Raw genomic sequence first — 8,572 nt, forward strand, 5'->3', positions numbered from 1 at the left:
CGGCCGTAGTCAGGGAAGGCTTCCATAACGAGGCGCGTGATGTCAGCACTGTACACCTCAAGGCTCTCATCGGGCTTGCGGGGACGAGCATTGACATGGGTTTGGAAAAATGTCAGGGAGTGGTCAAGACCAAAAACATCCTGGAGCCTCTTCTTGACAGCCCCGTAGTCCTCCTTGACTGTGGGGGAAAGGCTATCCCAGTACAGAAATGCAGCCTCAGCTAACCTTGTTGGTAAAACTGAAGCCAGCACAGATGACAGGTCAGCGGATGGTTGTTTGGACATGGCTTGCATAGCCACCCCAAACCGTCGAGACCAGCTGGTAAAGGACACAGTCCCATCACCTTCAAAAACTGGTGGTAAATCAATGTTGAGGCATCCTGGTGGAGTAACATTCACAGCAGCCATATCAGTGGCAGTAGAACGAACCATTGCAGTGGGTCGATTCATGGACGTCTCAGTATCGGGCATGGTGAGCTCAAAAAGGTTGAATAACGATGGTAAAAATGTCCAAAAAAAGGTAGGGGGAAAAAAATTAATACAACTGCAGGAAACCTCAAAATCTCATCCGAAATACTGACTAGCAGCAGCCATTCAGTAGAGCAATAAAAATCCACGTGGCTAGCAACATGACAATTAGCAAGAAAAAAATCGTTGCATAAAAAGAGTCAAAAAGCCACACAAAACATACCACCACCGTTGCCACCAATGTAAGTTGAGAGGTTCGTAGTTTTTCTGTGGATAGCTCTACTTTAAAAATGGGCAAAAGGAGAGATGGAATCCTTTGAAGGCAGTTTTTATTTTCCCCCAACGGCTGCACCTCCGAACGAACGAACAAGAACACACCTCCTTCCCGGAAACACCAAACACTTCCTGGTTTCCTTAACCAATCAGATAACATCAACATCAACTTTTTTTAAGCAATTATTAAACGGAATATAACCTAGGTAACTGTAACACAAAACATAATGCTCAAATATAAAATGAAAATAATTAATAATTGAACATAAGCTTACAAATATATAGAAAGAGGTTACTGTGTTTACCAGGAGGCTAATTAACATTAGCGACTTGCTTTCCCAGGTTAGCTTTTTCAAGTTTGGTTGATTTGAGTTGTCTGGGCAGTGTCCCACCCCGTCTCCTATTATGTCGCCTACCTAAGTGGATGGTGCCCCAGCCATTTACTTTATTGTATTTTTGGACCCTGGAGATAAAGCAGAGCCGACTGAGGAAACATTACACTGTGGCAGATACAATATCCCCCGCACCAGTTCCATCTCCCTTCAATGGGTGAACGCACACCACTGAGTACGTTTCCATGGTTATTTTTATTGGTCGTTTTTGCTGACCCTCTTTGAAATGCAGCTGCCGGATCTTATCGACGCACGTCTTAACGCAAGGGCAAAAGATACGGAGATGATCTGAGGCGATAAGCGAGGGTACAAAAGGGTCAGCCATCTTGCTGACCTCTGCGTGAACTCGGGTTTGTTGATGTTCCCCATGTTGCCTCGGTTCCTCGAGGGGGGAATCTCTAAGCAGCTTTTCCTCCACTTCAAAGAGAGAGAATATAGGCCTGCTTTGCATAATCAGGTGGGGAACAGCTTTTTGCCAGAGAGGCAGGAATTAATTTGTGGCACCGCCAGATGCAATCATTAACACCCTAGTCATCGACAATAACGAGAGGAGGAGGGGAAATTAGAGCAGGAAATGTAGTTTGGGTTCAGGAGAACGCTGCTCACAATCAATTGAACGCTGCCGATGAAGTTAATTTGTATTGCTCTTATTCCTTCAGATTGTTTTTTTTTTCTGTGTGTGTCATTATATAAACCTACTGTTATACATTTTTTTTGCTAACCATTTGCTTGACATACTTGGGATGATTTGAAAAGGAGGTGGAGCGTTGGTGTGGATCCCGCCCAGAAAAAAAAAAGATATATTTTGTATTATCAAAAGACAAATTCAGATTACCATGTGACCACCCCCCCCCAAACTATGTACATGTATTAAAAATAACTATTCTCACTATTTACTATGACGCGTTAAAGTTAGCTCAAATGCATTCGCCGGTTATCCTTTGATGTTTTGGCAACCTGATTTGATTCTGACTGAATTGTATTGATTGGAAATGATCAGGCAAGGCACACGCTTGGCCGTAGACATCTACGGTCCTGCCGTCCTCCTCATGGTCCTTGGAAACTTCAGTTTTGCTCCTCTCTCTCATCTGCCAACAACTTCTCACAACATGTGCGCCAAGAGGGATGAATACACTTGTATGCTAAATAGAAATATAAAGGGAGCGCTTCTGTATTATGATTAGAAGAGAGTGGGGAAGTGTACAAACAAATTGTGCAACATGGTTGGTCCCCCTGAGTGCAGCAGTCACCATTTTTAAGCGAAAGAGCCGCTCCTCCGGCCAAACCAGGTCAAGAAAAGTCGAGAGCTCGATGGAGCTCCGGCGTTCTTCTGCGGAAATGGAAAATATCCATGCGGCCATATACCAATGTGACCTTTATGACGGAGTGCCCCAGACCGAAGCCAGTCCTCATTAAAAGGCGTTTGATTGACAGATACGCAGGCAAAGAATGTTTTCTGAAACCAATACTGAACTCTTTGACATCAATTCTAAGTGTCAGATAGGAAACGAGGCAGCTGAGTGCTGCCATGGTGGTTTCAAAAAAAGTTTTGAATAAAGAACGTGAACGCCTAGGCTCATTTGAACATGAATAACATTTTGCATGGCGACCAATTGGTGTAACGCGTCTCCCTCACAGCTCTGACGATTTTGGTTCAACTCATGGTTCCTGTGTACCACTCGGACTTGATCGCCAATTCGGACAATTGTTGAAAGACTGAAAGACTCAAGGATGATGAAAATTATCGTTCCCGAAACGACCGTTACTTTGGATTCTTTCAACTGGATGGTGATGCAGCTGCATGCTGAAGACCCGCTTATCTCCCTCACATCCTCTCCTGTGATTCGTGTTCCTATTCGACTGGCTCTGGAATGGACTGGCTGTTCAGGAATCTCCCCAAATTCCTGATAGCCCCCCACACCCCTGATGTTTGGTTCAGACTCAAATTGGCCATCGGTGTAAATGTGAGTGGGAATAGGTTGTTTGTATGTGTCCTACACTGATAAAAATGATGAATTGAATTCTCCCAATTTCATTTCATCAAATGGGCGCTCAAAATGAAATCATCTGCATCCAGATCAATTTTTTTTAAATCGATGTTTTTGTTCAGTGTGGGTGCCAGCTCACCTGTGACCCTCATCATAATGAGCAGTATAGAAAATGCCCAATGAATGCAGGTGACAGCTCATTTATTTTTCTGAATAAGCCATGTTAACATAGATTTGAAATTATTCCGGCATGGTTGGACAAGATACTCTTTCAGGAGTGGTGGTGCTTTGGAAGCTCAATAACACCATCAGTGAAGCTTAAAAGAAATCAAACAGAAGTTAACAAGTGAAGCAAGCTAATCAGACACACTTGGGGTTCGGTTCTGCGACGAACACGATATCGGTGATTAAGTTTCAAAAGCGTTGTTATTTGTCTGTCTATCCCAAGGCCCCCCCTCCCCCCAAGTCAGTGAGTAATACTTGACTCTAAGTATTCGAGTCAGTGGATGTGCTGGACAGTTAACAAGTGGCCTCATAGATTTACAACATTTCAGGGCACCCATCATTCTTTTCAAATGTCGTCATTTGTCAATATTCCATCAGTGGGTGTGAGGGACAGAGCTCGCTTCCGGTGATTGATTGTTACACGGCGAACCTCGGAGGGGAGAAACAGCAAAGAATCAATAACGATAGGACTCGATTCGCGCCGCATTTGATTTCTGACTGTAAAACCACCGACCAGAGTTATTCATGAGGCCATGTTAATTGCCAATAAAGGACGCTTTAGCTTTCTGTGCCATTTCGTCGTCAAAGACCACCGGGGGGACCGTCATACGAGCGCCACAAGCTTAGACAGACATATGATGAATTAGCGGTGTGACACCATCACATCCGAGGATGCTGGATCATTTTTAATTTAGTGCTGGGGGGTGGGGGGGAAGCCACAATAGGGTTTCGGTTTCAGGACAACATCGAGCACTGTTTTGCTCTTCTTCCCTTGGAAGCAAACATTCCTCTTGTGTTTTATTATTGAGACATCAGGTAACATCAATGTCAGCGCTGACAGGCAACGCCAGAGGAAAATTAATGGCGAGGAGCGAGAAAGTTACTGATGTAACTTCAAGTTCAGGGAAATGAAAAGACAAACCCCCTCGGTTGGTGTCTGTCACATACGAGACGCGCATGCACACGAGTGCACAAAATAGACCCTCAGATTCTTCATTTTACCGGTCTATTTTATGTCGAACCACCACCACGACTTTTCGTTGTTTATAAGTTGAATAGACTCACACCAAGGAAAACAAAAAAACAACTTCACATTTTTAGGTCAGGATCCTGACCAGCAAAATGTTTTAATCAGAATCAACACGGAATCGCTGGAGTGCTTTCGAGTGTGAGCCTGCCTCCTTAATTAGCATAATTCAGGCCTACTTTTACTCCTCCTCTGCTCCACTTTGCATTTCATTGTGGGGAGAAGATGGCCTACTCTTCAATCTGCACTAAAAAAAGAATCCAGGGAAATTCCTTTTTTTTTTTTTACTTGCTGCGGAAGAGCTTAGTATGATTTTTTTTTTCCCCCAATCAATTTTGATACCTCAGTAGATGGATGGAAGTCTGGACTGAGGTAATCTGTCCAACCTTTCGTCTGCAGAGTCCGCGCTTTGTCTTCTCATGCAGCTTTTATGGATGAGTTTTCTCTTTCTCTCAGTACTACATAAATCTCTGAGCACATTTTGTCAAGTACAACACTACAGTTACCCTCCCTGTAATCAGGTGAGTTGTTTTCTGTTGATATTTGTTGAAGTGAAGTGAAAACACAAGCGCACAAACAGAGCTATTTAATTACCATTGAGTACGACAAGGGACACACGTTGCCAGGTTCAGACTGAACCGAAACATGTTTTTGGATTCCAAAAATGCAGGCTCAGACAAAGCATGATTAAATATATATATATATATTTATGAAAGAAAATCGCACAAAGTAAAAACTGAAATCTCTGGTCACAAGGAGCCATGAAAAATAATGCATGAAACAAAAAGCGCTTGCAAAGGCAAAATTCAATAACACAAAAACCATGATCAAGAGCAATAATTGAAAAACAAAATAATACCTACAAATGAGGATCTATGAACAAAATGAGAGGTCTTTAAAAAAAAAAATCACACTTGAAGCACAACAGCAAGCAAGGTCAATAATCCGACAAGGTACAGGCAGCTTGTCAGTCCTGAAATTCATAGCCAGGCTTGATGGGGAAACGCGGCGCAGGTGCGCCTGCTGGAGGGAAACGCCCTTCACTCCAGCTGGAGCTGGAACACAATCAAGACAGAACATGACACATATGTTGACTGCTCCTTTTTTTTCTCTCTCTCTTGGGACCTCCTCCCAACCACTGAAAAATAACGTAAGTCTCCAAGGCCAATGCTTGCATAGCCTCACACCTTGATTTTTAATTCTTGAAGTTTTTGTAATAAAAACACGAGTCTGAAATGAAAGTTCACATTTAATGTCGTTTTCATTGCAAGCATGAAGGCTGGGCGCTTGACTTGTGACGATCTCAAAACTTAATAATGGCCACTTAGAACCAAAGGCCACCCCTAATGATGTCAAATACATATTGTAAAAATGGGAACGAGATTATTAAGTGTGCCTTGCCTGGACTCCTGCGAGCTTCGGCCATTTTCCTTTTATATCACTTAAATAATCGGCAATCTACAGGTACCTCTCGCTTATAGCTGGAGTCCATGTGAGCCATTTCTGGACCCCCATAAGGAGTCATGTTTGTAAGACATTAGCTCCACTGTAGTTTGACCTACAAATAACGTATGCATCCCCCCGCCAAAAAAAAAAAGATGTCAGATGATGGAGTTCTTGCATCGGATTTTTTTTTTTTCATTTATGTCATCCTTGCAAGTTTCAAACAGTCTTGGACTGGGCCCTCCTGGTGTGAAGAGAAAGGATGAATAATAGATTCTTAACCCCAAAGGGAAAAGGCGGAAAGAAAGTCAAAAGGGACTCCTTTATAGACGGCAACTTTCAGTTGAAAGTTAAATGTTGGGGTGGGATGTAGTTCACAATTGAGTTGGTGAAATTAGCACCGTTTCCCTTCCCTGATTGATTCTATATGCTATATGTAATGTTTTATTAATAATGTAGACTTAAGCCATTAATACAATTTTGAAAAAAAAAAATAATTCTTTTGGCGCGATTTCACACACCGCACGCATGTACATGCCTCTCTAAACTGTATGATCAGTTCGGCCAATCCTTTTATTTTTATGTTAGGCTGAAAGTATTTTAGTTTGACGTCAAAAGATGGAGCTGAGATGCGATGTCAGTATTTCGAATTTCTATTTTCAGTTGATTACATCTGGACTGAATACACAACTTTACCATTTCTAAGTATGAAAGTCTCTAGAAACATAAAAAAAAGATCCTTCACAATGCAGATAATTGCAGAACTGAACAAAGGAGGTGTGTTGCGAATTCTTTTTTTTTAATTTTTTTTATGCCCAGTCAGCTGGGCGAGCCTCCATCTTACCTTGCTAACAATAAGCGGTCTAAAAAATGGATGGATGGACATTGCCAAAGCGACAAAGGATTTCATCAGGGGCACTTGGCCGGTCTTAGACCGACCAAGTCAATTTCAAGACTTCAAGCATGTGCAGCGTGCAATTTAACTCGCATTCACCAACCGTGCAAAACAAACAACCAAAAGATAATGAGCAGGGGAAAAAAAAAAACAAGTGGAGGAGCCTCTCAGTTTAATGTGTTCTCATACAGCCGTCATTAGATTTGGACGACATGAGACCATTTGCGACGCAGATGAGATCTTGAACTATTACACAAAAATGTGAACACCATTCAAATAAATAAACAGATGTCTTTTGGACGCTCCAAAATTCCATTACGAATTCATTATTTCTACAATGACTCCTTCTCTGACAGTGTCAGATTATATGCTGGTTTTTTTGGGGTTTTTTTTTTTGGACTTGTACTAAATGACGCGTGGCAAAAACTCCGTCAGGGAAATGCTACAACAGAGCAGGCTTCCTAATTCAACATAAGCGCCATTTAGCTTCTCGGTGACTTCAATCGCAATCCGAAGCAGTTCCAGGAAGGAATTCTTACTTGAAACTTGACACCTTTTGCTTTCAACTCCTTTCCTCATTTCGGTCCATTCCAGCAGGCGTCCAGACAGCCACGTAGTCCCTCCATCACGTCGCATGGCCTTTATTCGCACGACCGCCAGTCTTTTCCGGCCTTTACGGTACAGCTCAAGTCTATGGCCTGGCATGCATTTGGATTTCTCTTTCCACAGTCGAACAACCCTAAATATACTCTGCAGAAAGTTTTGTCCGACTCAGTTGTCAGCGCGCTGGCCATATGCATTCACCGGCTTGGCTCTTGCTATGTTTTTCACAAGGCGTACACAAGGTGACACGCGGCCAATGAAGCGCATAATCTGGAGTCAGCAAAGGCAAGTGGCAGAAGGAACATGTCTTCTCTTTATCCTCCCTCCCTGTCAGTGTTTTTCTCCCTGGCCCCTTCTGTGCTTTCCCTTCCCTCTGTCTGCTTGTCACTAGGTAACTTTTCCCTTTTCCCTTCTTCTGTCTGTATCTCCGAGCACCTCTAGCCTCCCTGTCTGGCTCCGACAAAGTCTCTGATCTCGCCGGGGCCTCGCGGAGAGGCTGACATTGACGTTGCCTGGCTTTTCTCTGCCCATTAATGTCTTAAGTCTTACCCGGGCTATGCGGCGCATTCTCGACTAAGACATCACCCCCACCCCCCGTGCTGCGCTCTTTAATGACAAGCGTGGACATCTCCAAACTCAGGAAATCTCATATGGGCCGGATCTCGAAATTTTCCGAGAATCAGAAACATTAACACTCAAGTTTCACGCTGCCATTTTGTTTCCCTGACGGATCATATGGAAAGTTGTTTTTAGGGGTCAGTTTATTCCCAGGCTTGGCCTCACTCCAAAAAATAAAAACAGGGAAACGTAAAAGTAATTTGCTGTTCTATAAATGTACTTAAAGGATGCAAGTTGTAATCCCCCCCTGATTTTTTTTTTCCCCCAATCAATTTTGATACCTCAGTAGATGGATGGAAGTCTGGACTGAGGTAATCTGTCCAACCTTTCGTCTGCAGAGTCCGCGCTTTGTCTTCTCATGCAGCTTTTATGGATGAGTTTTCTCTTTCTCTCAGTACTACATAAATCTCTGAGCACATTTTGTCAAGTACAACACTACAGTTACCCTCCCTGTAATCAGGTGAGTTGTTTTCTGTTGATATTTGTTGAAGTGAAGTGAAAACACAAGCGCACAAACAGAGCTATTTAATTACCATTGAGTACGACAAGGGACACACGTTGCCAGGTTCAGACTGAACCGAAACATGTTTTTGGATTCCAAAAATGCAGGCTCAGACAAAGACTATCTCTGAAAAGTCAAA

General features: G+C 43.0%; 1 protein-coding gene and 1 long non-coding RNA gene across 2 annotated transcripts in view; both read left to right on the plus strand.

Moving 5' to 3' along the window:
- nsun3 (NOP2/Sun RNA methyltransferase 3) overlaps positions 1–1,909 on the plus strand; it is a 12,435-nt gene extending 10,526 nt beyond the window's left edge. Inside the window, exon 7 of the mRNA XM_019876408.1 lies at positions 1,026–1,909. The gene's annotated coding sequence lies outside the window, so the exon portion shown is untranslated. The remainder of the gene's footprint in view (positions 1–1,025) is intronic.
- Positions 1,910–4,375: 2,466 nt separating this feature from the next.
- Positions 4,376–8,114, plus strand: LOC109519667 (uncharacterized). The gene is made up of 3 exons (XR_002169004.1): positions 4,376–4,744; positions 4,829–4,893; positions 7,545–8,114. It is a non-coding gene; the product is annotated as an uncharacterized LOC109519667 (long non-coding RNA).
- The last annotated feature ends 458 nt before the right edge of the window (positions 8,115–8,572 follow it).

Source organism: Hippocampus comes, unplaced genomic scaffold (assembly GCF_001891065.2).
Source record: "Hippocampus comes isolate QL1 unplaced genomic scaffold, H_comes_QL1_v1.1 scaffold150, whole genome shotgun sequence".
NCBI lineage: Eukaryota > Metazoa > Chordata > Actinopteri > Syngnathiformes > Syngnathidae > Hippocampus > Hippocampus comes.